Source organism: Gavia stellata, chromosome 8 (genome assembly GCF_030936135.1).
Source record: "Gavia stellata isolate bGavSte3 chromosome 8, bGavSte3.hap2, whole genome shotgun sequence".
NCBI classification, from domain to species: domain Eukaryota; kingdom Metazoa; phylum Chordata; class Aves; order Gaviiformes; family Gaviidae; genus Gavia; species Gavia stellata.
In genome coordinates this window covers 6659637-6673379 of record NC_082601.1, presented here as the reverse complement: position 1 = coordinate 6673379, position 13743 = coordinate 6659637, and positions in this window count along the sequence as shown.

Sequence of the window (13743 nt, the reverse complement as noted above, 5' to 3'; positions counted from 1 at the left end):
ACATTAATAGGTTTTCGATGTCTCAAAGAGAGAAAACTGGGTATCGGGAGCTGAAACAGGAGCAGCTCACACAAAGGGAAAATAGAGAACTTAGCTTCCATAGTGCATTTGTGTGCAGCAGAAAGACAAGCCTGCTGCCAAACCATGTCATGTTTCAACCGTCTGCAAAAGCACGATGATGAAGGCACTAATACAAGTATCTGTAAGTGGTGTAGCTCTCCTCAAAATGCTAGTGCTGAGCTTTAGGAGTCTTGGGTGAGCAAGTACAGAGACAAAGTCAGAAACAAAGGAGACATCTCAGGCATGGTGCAACAATTAGACCTTCATCCCCAATCCAAGAAAACAGTGTAAGAAAAGGCCTCATATATCCCATGTGGGGAAGCTGCAACTTGGGTTAGACAGTTCTAGCAAGACACCATCATAAAAGGATTTTAGGAAGTGACTATGGGATTGTATTATGGGATTACAATGAAAAGTGAGGGATACATAATCAGTAATTGGCTGGATGTGCAGAAAACCTTGGCTGTGAAAACTCCAAAGGAAACAAGTATTTACTGTATTCTGAAAAGTAGTTTCTTAAAATCAAGGTATATTTTAGCTGTCACATCTTTTTTGTGTGGTTATCCAAAGATTTCTGTTCCAACTTGCCCTTTGCACCTACAGTAAAAATTAAAAATAAACTTGTGTTATCCTATTCTATCACCTGTTTAAAGAATGACATTCCATTCTGATATAATAAATACAAAATGTATAAATAATCTGCTTGGTTTTTTTTTATTTCACTTAAGAATAAATAATGTGTTAATTGAAAATTACAGTTTTCAAGCATGAGGGCCTTAAATTTCAGGCCAGGTGATTTTAATGGGAATCACATTGGACTATTGCCAGGCATTACATGAAAAATATGCTCCTAAGTGTCTTCATTAAAATTATGAAAACAGTGCAGTTCAGCTAAATCTAAAAAACTTATCCCTAAGTAATCTTGCCATGACTTTTCATTATGGTGCATTAGTTTAAAGCACACATTGAACCTAGGCCAAATCAATATGTGATTTAAAAAGGAAGAATGGTAAGATTTGTAAAACTCTAGAGGTGTCAGCGTCTGTACATGTCTTTTTTCCAATAACCATGCATTGCAATAACAGAATTTCTACCCTCAGCTGTGTCACTGAGAAAACATTTGGTTGGCATTTTCTACAGGCACAAAACCAAGCCTGATAAAGAATGCCTTAACATAAAGTCTGCAAATCCAGCTGAGGCCCACAGCTGTGTGAAGGTCATTTGAATAGCAGAATAAATAAGTGACCATTTTCCAATTCTGACCTGTTCATTGCTCAACTCACATAATTTGAGAAGTGCCGAGTTTTCCCTTCCAAGTCTTCCATCATCGAAAGTGTACCTAGCAGAGTCTGATCTAATCCTGGAGTTAATTTCCATTGAGTTCAGCAAAATGTTCAAGACTCCTATTTTCATTTTTTGTTTATAATACGAGCTTTTAGAATGGATTCCTGAGGATACAGCAGAAGTTTTTGCATTATGTGTTTTTGTAGCTTATTTTAATATCTATGAAATCTCACTCAAATATCACCGGATTAATTTTTTTTTTGGTCCCTTTTCCAGTAATATTAATAAATATTAACATTATGTTAATGCATAATTAAAATATTAGCAGTAAATAAATTTTAAATAGCTAGATGATTTCTAGTCTGAACTACACCTGCAGCCTTCGGCACTCTTGCTACGTAACAGCCATTAATACCTGGGAATTCTTGGAATAGAGTTCAATTTTTCTTCCTAATTTCTCCCTTACACATTTTCTACTCTCAGACTCACTCTGTGGCCTTTTGGGGAAATATTCTCCTTTCTGGACATACATGTTACAGTGCTGTGTCCATGGAAACTGGAGTCCCAAACAGGCAAGAAATACAGAACAGCAGTTTTGCCTCCTCCAAGACCCGGCACTTAGCCCCAAATCATCTTCTGCACTTTCCTTATCTTCCAGATAATTGCTTTTTTTCAAACTATTTTTTTTTTCTGAAATGGTTTAGTTTTCATCTTAGTTTTCAACTATTTTTAAAGGCATAAAGATTGATTACATTCTCCCCCTTTCTTTTTAGCTGCCATTTGTCACTGTTGTGAAAAACATCAAAATGAAGGCTACTTCTATTAGAAGGGAAACACTATAATTCCCATGCAATTTGTCCTTGTATAAGAAAAAACGAAGAAATAGCCTTTCCTCCATGGCTAGATTTGATTCCCCACATAAATCCACACCTTCACACATCCCACCCGCACATCATTTCATACACGCTGCCAAGTTAGTGAAATGCCACAGACTGCAAGCAAATATTTTAGAAACAATTGCATTTATCTTGTGAATGGCACCCTCTGATTAGCTTTCTTATAATCAATCACACTGATATCTGATTCACAAAAGCTCAATTATGCCTCTGTAAAAGCAATTAGAAGGAGACCTTAAAAGAACAGATTAAAATGTTTGAACACTTGGAGAGAGTAATTTAAAAATATTAAAAGGAAATTACTTTTTAATTTTATGTATTCATCTATTTGTAAGTTAATTAAATTAATGAGGCAAGAAATGAAATGGAAATTCCACAACTTTGCATTTCTATAGTTAGTTTGTTTGCCAGGAGCGATCCCAGAAAAACCTTATTTACTACCAGTCTACAGCTAAAAATAATAAATAGTCTAATTACAAGAGTATTTCTATTACATATTTTGCCTCTTTTCTCTCATATAATCTACAAATATCCTAAATATCTCCCTGAAGGAGTCTCTGCTGGCCAGCATGAGGCTGAAACCCTACTGTAAAACTGTATGAAGTGACCCTGGAAAAATCGAGCATTTCTATTAAGATTGTTTTTTTCCCTTCTGCAAACAATATCTGCTCAGCTTTCCATGTCAACACAACTTTGAAATGAATCATTTGAAGAACTGAAAGCTGTGGCCTAAGAACTGTGAAAAAAGCAGTTTTCAGGAGATATGTGTGTACTTGAAGTGTTTTCTTCCTACTGCTACAGATGGGGAAAGATTTGCTCGTTTCTTTCGTCTTAGCTTGGAAAAATCAGCACAATCAAAATAAATATAAGCAATGGGCTGAAACTCAGCCTGCAGTTCCTTTGCAACCATTGAACATCTGAAAATTTTGATCAAGCACCCAAGCTATGGATGAATTCCAGTGATTGATTAGACCAGGTACTCTAACGAGATAGCTGGGCAGCATCTCCTGCTGCTGACATCTTCTTGAGCGTTTTCAGTCTATGGTTGGTTCTTGGTAGGCTGCCATCCTCAACCCTTTTGCTTAAAAAAAAAAAAATAAATCATAATTCCCTATCCCAGCTCTGGGACGCACTAATACATGCAAGGAATTAATACTTAGAGTCTTAGAGATGCAGGTTATGTTGCTTATAGCTGGTTTTGCTGTAGGCAGGATCACATCTCTGGATCAGGGTGGGCTATGCTGGGAGATAGGAGGCTCCAAACAGGCAGTAGCAGAACGTTTTTGGTTGTTTAGGTCCTAAAAACCATCAGCAGTGAGTGTAGACACAGAGTGAGGGAATAAAAACCGACAGCGCTTAAATGAAGCAGAAATGGGAATCACTGCTTTTGAAAAATCTCCTTAGGAATGTTAGGAAAGTCATTAAATAAAACCTTACTCAAGTAGGTATTAATATTTGATAAAGATCTGAACCTCAAGATTTAATTTGGGGTGAATGGAATGGAAATAAGAAACCTGGGTTTTTGATAAGCAAACTATGACAACTTCTGTAAGGGCTCACGTGTATGAGGGAGCTGTGAAGGCTGGGCAGAAATGTTGGACTTTCTGCCTATGTCCTTAACCTCTAAATGAGCCAATAATCTGGTCAGAGCCCTGGTGCCTGTTAATCTATTTAATATCAAACGTGTATGTTAGCAATTGCAGAATGTAATTCAGAAGTGGAGAAAGACTGGATTTTTTGACATTCTTCAAGCTTTCAAGCTCATTTCCTGAAGAATTTGGAAGAAAAGCAAGTCTGATGCTATTGGTCATGAAATCGGTGGGAGTCACTTGGTTGAATCCTAAGCTCCTTTGGGAACACCCTTAGAAGGAACAGGAAGGGGGACATGCAAAGCATCAAAATCTGAATGATGACATCTAAAGTAAAAGGGAGTCGGTACAATTATTTGAAGAAAGTGACATCAGCAGCCTTTAGTTCTCGTGAGGAACAAAATGAAAAGATAACTTTTGAGAAACCTAGGGAAAAATACACCATCAGGGCTGGGGTCCCAAGCTAATATAACACCAACTCAGAACGTATTTTACTTTTATTGGAAGCTGTGAAATACTTAATTAAAAACATTGTGTTGGCAAGAAGTCTTTTTATTAGTTATATCTAATCACAAGAAATTACTGTTGTGTTAAACAGGTAATATACCAAAAGTGTCATTTATTGTTATGATATTCTATGTATTTAAAGCTCTGTTTAATAATACCAACAATGGTGATAATAACAATATGGGCAAAGCATTAGCAGGAAGCTTGTGAGACCGTGACCCTCTTGCCCTGCCTAGAAGAAATCCTCCTTGCAATTTTGGGTCTCAAATTCATCGCTAGGACTCAGCCAGATAGACAGTCACAAAGTTACAGCATTTGGGGCTCACGCAATCAAAAATGAATGTTTTCAAGCTTCTCTATATCAAAATGAGGTGGGCGAGCAGCTCACCTTTGCTCTGGACACTTGCTGTTGGCCCCCCATCCTTGCAAACCAGGATGCGGCATGAACTGTTGCAGGGCTTGCCATAAAAGCATCTTTCCTAGGACCTAAGCCTGGGAACCCTCTTTGCATTGATATCTTTCTTTAAGATGAATTTTTAAACCTGATTTTTTCAAAGTAACTCCTCTAAAATGAATGGCTGCAGACGGACACACAGCACTTGAAAAGAAGCAGATATCTGGCTTTGATGCTCATTAGTCACTCTTTGCTTTGGCTGGGTTAATGAAGGCATCAATCTGGATTTAGTAATGAAATCCTGGAGATATTTCTTGTCTTAATTTTCCCCATTACTTTTATAGATAGACCTTGATGCTAACAGTCCTTCCTGTACCCTGTTTCTCTTCTGCTAAACAAGGATCTGCTATCTCACTGATCTATGAGTTTCCTTCTTGTCTTACTGGTCTCACAGTTGAACAGGAGCTACCTATTATTAAAACACCCCTTTTCTTTTATTTCTCCCATCTAAAGCTTTTTTTAAAATGCCTCACACAGGGATCTTCCCTTTTATAATTTCAAGGCCCATTTAAAAACAACTCCCAGATCCCTCTCAGCAGGGGAGTTAAGTGTTCCACTGTGATTTTGTCCCAAAACAGTGGCTATGTTTCAGGTCTAATGGTGGTCCACGTGCCTGAATGGTCATCAAGCTTTAACTACTTTCTGTTATTTCTAGAAAAAAATATGCCAATGACAGACGGCACAGGACTTAGTATATATCCAAGCATCCAGTTAAGGGACAATTTTAGACCTCTGCCCAGAATTCATAAATTCTGCATAAACAGATTCCCTGAACCATCACTGCTAAGTCAGCTGTGAATATATGGGGGTAAGTGTAAGTGCTTATGTAAGTAAAATAAACAAATAAAGTAGCAGATGACATTATGCCTTTAGTAACACTAAAATAAATCTTCAAAGCAAAAATTGGATTTAGTACATATTTGTCTGAAGACAGAATTTGGGCAAAGTTGTTCAAAAACCTTTAAGCATATTGACAGTGCACAGCAGTCCCAATAGTTAACATCCATATTTGCAGCAGCCCATGAGCCACACTGAAAATTTCAGGCCCTGGTCTGCAATTAACTTGACTTTGAGAGGGTTTCGGTCCTAACTACAGTCAGTTATAAAATAAAAAAATTCTACTGAAAGAAATCTATTACTGTATATTTTACAGATTTGAAGGACATATTCTTTAAAAACTTTAAATCTAGCCAAATTTTATACTTTCTTTATGATCTTTGTATTATTTTTACAGGGAGAGATTTTGATTTCAGTGTCTGTAAACCAACACAATATCTCGATTTTCTCACCTACCCAAACTGCTATACATAAAGTCATGCTATCTTCTTTGATACTTTCTCATTGAAATTGGCATCAGTGATATTAAATATGTTGGCATCTACATGATTTTAGGTGCATCAGTGCATCCTTAGGTATTTTTTATTTTTGTATTTCTCATTGCTATCTTGTGTTTTTCTTGGCAGCAGCTTTCTCACCTCTGCTTACATCATTGTCTAACACAATTAATCAACAGGGAGTGCTGGTCTGTACAGTCACTGACTCATAAATATTATAAAAGCTCTGTCATTGCACCCTGACAGTATCAAAATAATGATATCAAAAGATATGTCTATTAATCATACGGTTACTTCTGTGGAACTGGAAATACATCTTTTTTTCATGGAAAAAAATCGACCTGTTACCTAGAGTTTGATTTCCAGAGAAAGAATTCACTGTATCTCTCCAATTTTGCTTGTTCTTCATTTGCTTCATGGATGATTATATTCAGAATATGGATAGTGTAACGACTGAATCTTTATTTCAGTGACAGTTTGAGATGGAACTACCTGAATCTGCTCAACAGAAAATAAATTCACAGTAAATAACAAATTACCTTTGTCTTACAAAATAAAATATATAATGGATTCAAACTTCATTGAGAAGAAGTATGGAATGTTTTCAAAATGTTAATTTAGAAAATTGGATGCTCACATTTATTTCATGCATTTCAGGCTGATCTGCAAGTGGAATCACTTGTTACCCAAAGCAGAACAGAGAAGTAACAAATTTGCAAAAATACTTAGAGTAAACCTAAGTGAGAAAATATGTATTTTTCACTTTAAAAATATTTAGTAATAGTGGGAGAAATCCATGTCAATTCCTGCTTTTCTGTTCTCCACTACATTGTCAGCTTTTGCAGTGTGATCTTAGCTCCACTGAAGTCCATAGTAAAAAATAAAAATCCCTTGCTGGAGTAAAATCAAACACTTGGTGAAAAATGTGGCACTCTTAAAATTAAGACCTTGAAAACTGAAACACTTTTTCTTTTGTTCTGTTTTCTTATTATTACCTCTGTGAGCCCTCAGAAACCTTCAGCTTATTTTTCATGGAAATTATGAACACATTTCTGGCTCTGGTCTCTTAACAGTCCAGTAATGCAGAAGACAACACTTACCTTCTTATTTGCAAAGCAGAGATTTGGAGCTATTATTTGCCCACAAAACAGACATAATACAGGCAGCAGCAGCCAATAACTGTTGTCATGATCTCCACATTTTGCTCCAAAATATTCCAGTCTTTGGAATAAAAACGTTGCTGGAGCTGGAAAAGCCCTTCATTTGTAATCCCCTCAATAAGACTGAGTTTTTTTAAGTGGTCCCTGTGAATAAGGCAGGACATTTATTTTGGCCAAGATTCATATGTGTTGACAAGGGAATGAGCAAAGTCCTAACCCACTTTGCACAGGCCATGAAATATTCCCATCAAAGGGTAACACCGCTGAACTAAGACTTGGGCTGATTTTAAGAGGTGAAAAATGCTGTATAAGCATGAGTCCTTGGAGCAATTAAATCCTTCAAAAGGCAGCCATATAACAGGATTTAATCTAGAATAAGAAGTAAAAGACCTACATTCTTGGGTCACATATGAGATAAAGCTCAAATTCTGCATTTTTAATTTTTTTCCAAGAAATTATTTGAAGAATATCCACTTTATTCAACTGCCAGATCTAAAGCTTTCCAGGATAATATACTGCTTCCTTTGATCCTACTTTGGCGCAGGCACAATATGCCTCATTGTAATCTGAATTCTCTTTTTTGTTTCCTGTTTAACATCAGACATTTTAACAGAAGAAAAAAAGGCCCTGTTCCATCCAGGTTTCAAAAATGTCTCTTCTCTGCATGTTTTGCTTTACCTCTGAAACTGGCAGATCTCACAAGTGTAAGATCGCATCTCCAATTTTTCTGTGTTTTCTGAAAGTTTCCCTGTCCCACAGCTCTTGTAGTCACAAATCTGCATTTTGAACCCATAAAATACTCTCCATCCTTACCTTGTGAAAAATACCAAATACATGCATGTCTTAAATCTGCGTTCAATTCTCGTTCACATCAATATGGTCCAGTTGAGGCTGCTGCCATGAACTCAGGCCCTCAGATTATTCACCCTGACAACCGAGAAGTCAAGCTTTAAATCTAGTCTCACTATCATTGACTACAGCTAGGATTTATGACTGAGCTTCTCTTAAATGCTTATATCAATGAATCATAATTGCTCTTCTGAGACAAACTGGGTTTTGCTATTCAGATCTTCTCACTGCAAAATCAGCTGGTTGCCCTTGACAGTCACATTTTCAAAAAGTTTCGTAGATTTGCTTCATATAGTCATTAGACATATACATATATACTCAGGCTCTTGATCTATCTGTGACACAGCAGAGTCCAGTACTGCACACACAGCAATGTCATGGTGCCAAGTAAGGGGTGTTTTTGGAAAACGAATCCCACAACAAACCAGCCCATCACTGTGACTGACCACTTCAGATAGTACAAGAAGTGTTTTGTAAGTGATTAAGAATCCTTGGTGCCATATATTTCTTGCTGGAAGGTTTTATAAAGGATTACAACACCTTCTTATTTCTTCTCTTATTCTCTTCCACTCATTATCAATGACCTCAACTGTTGCATGGAGTTGTCCATCTGTTTATAAGCTTCAAATCATTGCATTAAGCCACATATTTTTCATGTTAGCCTGCATTTGTATTTGAGACAACCAGGTTGAAACAGTTCATTTTTCCCTTGCAAAGTGGTGATTTAGTTACTTATTGTTCTTAGCTCCTTCTGGAGTTTATTCCTGCTTTGGGTTTGGGACAGTGCTTTCTCCCAAGAAAGTTGTTTCCTACCTACATGAGATAAACAGTTACAGCAGAAAGTTTCATTGCATCTTTCATGGCATCTTGACAGAAAATGTCAGTCATAGTGCTCCTCACTAAGTTTTAATTACTCTTTTAGATATCATGGACTCAGGTTTTCCTGACTACCTTGAAAGAAAACTCTAAAATTTAAAATTTGTTTTTGTTTGCATTTCACTGCAACAATTTCAGTGAGGGTGGACACATCTGGATTGTAGAAGAATCCTTGCATGGCTGAGAATTTAACAATTTGACTGCGCACAAAACAATTAAGTATTTTCTGAGTGCAAAAGCACTGCGCATTTTCACCTCACTTGTTCAGAGGAATATAAATGAGTGGGTCAGATGGGAATCTTTATTCTTTCTTTTTAAATATCTACTAATGGAGCAATTGTCAGAAGGCTGAGTCATAATGTAAATGTGTTTCTGACCAAAGGTCTGACTATTCCAGCACACTTCAGAGTACCCAGAGAAGTACATATGAGCTGCATCCACTCCAGTTATTCAGCAGACTCCTGTAATTCTCTCAAGAGCACTGTTGGAAAGAAACAAGCAGACTTGGGGAAATTGTGGGAATAAATTTTGATCTAACTGAACTGAAGCTACTACTTCTATTATAGGAAAAAAGATTCTTTACAAAGGCCAAAACCAATTATGGTAAAATATACTATAGTTCATCTTTGACATCAGGAAGGTGTCTAATGAATATTTATTTTCAGCACAAAGATGGTCTTCTAAGAGGATACTTATGTCTATCCTTTTTGATATACAGGAGAGGCAAATAAGCCACCAAAGGAGAGGGAAAAAATGGAGCGGAGAACAATGGCATCAGTACAAAGGAGAAGCAGGACATTGGATCAAATAGTTTAATAAGAAGTAGACTAACACAAACAGAGCTGCAAATTATATCTGAAATTATTAACACAAAGTGAAATCATGCAAGACATATGGCGAGAAGATTTAGCATTACTCACTGAAGTAGAACATGTGTCGAGAACTGTACTGTCCCTTCCCCTGGGGAATGTGTATCATTCATAATTGTTACTCAAATTTAAAGGACTCCATATATTTTTCTAATCACACTTTTTCTAGGTGGGTCGATGAAAGAAGGTCAGAGGTTTAATAAGTACATAGGAAAAGAAGGGAAAGTTAGCAAACAAAAGGAGCAGACAGTGAGAAAGAGGATTTTAAACTAGTAAAAAGAGAGAGACTGGGATACTTAGTAGCTTCTCTTGCAAATACAGAAGTCATTTGAAAAGAAGTCAAAGACCTTACATAAAAGGGTTTCTCAGAGGAAAGGCGTATTTGCAACTCGGTCAAATCCTGAAATCAACCTGTGCTTTCCTGTAGGTCTACACATCTTCCACAATCTCAAGAGATATTTTAAAAAAATATCCTCAGTATCTATTTTAATAATGTTAACAGTCAAAGACCCTGATCTGTTTTGATGGTCACAGTACATTTATATGCAACCTCTCAGCTAGAAAGGAGCTGAAGCAGAAGGAAGGATTTTTCTAGGCTGGACTGCTAGGACACAAGTTTTTGGCTGTGCAAACAGGCTCTGACTCTCAAGTAGGTATGTGCATGTGCTTGCACAGTGTTTCAAATATTTTTAGCTTTGGATTGCCACCAACTTGTAAACTTTCTGTGTCCCTGTGCACATTAATTCTTTTTCTTGCTGTAAACTTCCTCACCTTTGGGGAAAAAAATGGCTTGAGATTATGTTAGGAGAGTAAACACACTTAGCCCTAGGTCTAGGTCAAACATTGACTCGAAGAAACAATAATTGTGTCAGTAAATTATTTCTGGCACAATATCTGTCACCTGTTTCAAAAGAGTTGAAGGCAAACATACCCATTCCTCAGCTTAAACAAATCTGGCCTCCATGCTGCTGAGCTGGCAAGAGAGGGTTACGTTTCTTTTCTCCTTTTTTTTTTTAATCAAGTTTTAAAAGATCCTTGTTGCCAGGTTTCAACAACAGCCTTTTAAGCCCTGGGATTTTTTTCCTGCCAACTTCTGGTTTCTTCTTTGTTTTCTGAGGGGGAATTTGAGGGCTTTGCTCTGCAGAAGATTGGACACTCACTTCCCTTGTGCTCATGTCTCCCCTTCTGTTGGAGGGTCAATGTCTGGGAAGGACTTAAAACTTGGGGAATCAGTAGTGACTAGCAGTCAAAGTAATCAATGCAAGTGTTTGTGTAAACATTAGGAAATGAAAATCCTGCATATTGTTAATACTATTATATAGGAGAAAAAATAGATTGAACAGATGTATTCACACATCTGTTCTGGAGAGTTCATCTTAAATATATAGTTCAGGACTCGCTGAATGCAGCGACTTCTTCTGTTGATGCTTGTACTAGTTTAAAGCTTAACCGCAGTGTGATTATTGCTTCTTAGTTTGCTTCTCACTTTACCCATTTCTGAAGTTTTTTAGACCAATCTGGTTATTTTCCATCCGAAATGAAGAAAACAAGATGGACAAGATGAGTCATGGACAGCCTTGAAATTATGCTGTGTTGTCCAAGGAAGGGATTAAATCCTGCTGTTTTATCACCTATGAGTGGCTGTTTACTTATACTGCCTCATAACTAGACCTTGGGATTCATTGATGTCTAAAAATCAAAGACCCTATAGCAAGCATTTATGTAAACCCTAGTGAGTAAGAAAAGAGTCATATGTATCTTTCATATTATGCTATAGGAGAATAATAATATCAAATAACCCAGAGTATGCTGCAGTGTAAATGTATCAGCTGCGAGTCTGCCTAAAAAGAAGAAGACGCATAAAACTTTATAACCAATGTCTGTCTAATATTCTAAATTACCACATAAGTATAAAAAATCACTTTGCCTATGTCCTGTTAGCCAAGGAGGCCAGAGGTCTAATGTTTTATCTTACAAATTTATTTTAAGAAATAAACCAAACTCTCTTTGAAAAGTATGCCGATGCAAAAATAATGATTACATGCAAAACCCTTAGCATAAAATGAAATTAGACAAGAAGTAAGGGAAATGATACAATACTATTTGAATGATTAAATTAATTTAGGCTGGGGTCAGGCTGCAATAAGGGAAGACATTATATAGGCAGGACTATATTTTCCCTTCCTTTAGAGAAGACTGAAGTTTATTTGACACCCACACCTTAGCGATACATGTGACACAGAGGAATGTTATCTTTCACTGTCATTTCAGTAGTAAATGAAAGCTGTTCCTCTTGAATGCAAACCTTGCCACTGTGACCCATGTATTCTTGAGTTTGGATTATTTGAAAAGGCTATACCACTAGTCACTTCAACAAATGAAATTATCAAGGGCAATCGTATCCCCCTCATTGAATGTTTTAGCAGAAACAAGCTGATTTTGTAAACAAGCTCTCCTCATCTGCTGATCCTTTACTCCTTCTCTGTACCTATTCCAGTCTGGATTCACCTTATCTGAAGATGGGCAACAGGCAATGTATGTAGCAACTCACTTCAGAGACCTATTCAGTAACATAAATATGTCATTATATTCACTGGAAAGAGGCTGCAGTTGCAGCCCTACAGAGCAGCTCATATGCAGCATGCAGTTGCATGTGTCGAACTGATGATTTCATCACCATCTTCTCTACCGAGCTAATAATCTTCCATTTTGTACCAAGTCAGATGTTTTGCTGAAAGCCAAAGCCCAAGATGTCCATTTATTTTTCCTTTTTGTTTTTTTCAAAAATATGTAATGCCTAAAAAAATCATGATGATTTAGGCATAGTAAATTCATGGAGCATTTTACTCTATTTCCTCATATGCATTATTTTCACTCCAAATGCAGATGGAGGTGAGCCTAGCAGATGTACGACAGTGGTTTCACGTCTTGCCTTAAACCTTTTTTTCTCAAGGCGTCCTTCTAGGAGCTGAAAAGGCTACATCAAAATGTCTAGACAATGCTTGTGTGAAGGTGCATGTCAATAGATATGATGATTTAAAGGACTTAAGACTTTAACTTATTGCTTAGTTACATGGTTGATGTCACTTTGAGCATGCAAAATGCAAACTAAAATTGGGCTACTGAAAGGACTGGTTTTTAGACCATGAATATACAATTTGTCGAACTCATTGCTGTCAGATATTATACAGGGAAGGAGTTTAGAAGGATTCAAATGAATGATTAGCCATTGGTACGGATAGAGTGAATGTTGACCGAACATCAAGTAAGGACATAATGAAGGGTCTATGAGCCCTTGTGCTTCAGGCCATAACAGTTAACTGCAGTGCTTAGGAGGAAAATACTGTTATGACTGTGTCTTTCCATCACCAACAGGATTATTGTACTTTCTTCTGAAACATCAACCAATGCCTAAAGGAGCAAAGGATGCTGCAGTAGATGGACCATAGGACAGTTGTGATATTCCAGGAAACAAACCCAGAAAATCAAAACTCATCATTTTAAACCTCTTAATCTATTCTATCATTTATTCTGCCTGTTCTGTTTGTAAACTCCATTAAAGTGCATTAACAAACTATAATACTGAAAGCAGACAAGAAATCTAATTATCTTTTGTCGCAAAGCACCATATGCTTCTTTTAAATTCAAATAATAGACTGAAGAACATTAGTATTTTAAATGAATATTTTATGAAGTTGAACAAGAGAGAGGAAAAAAATAAGTTAACCAATATATTCAAGACACGTTTTTTACTAGATGAGTTTACCTTGTCACATACTTATTTTGCAGCATACCAAAGGGTAAATGAAAACAGGTGACACGGTTAGTCACTTTTATGTCAGACATCATTTGTCTTCCAGCTGTG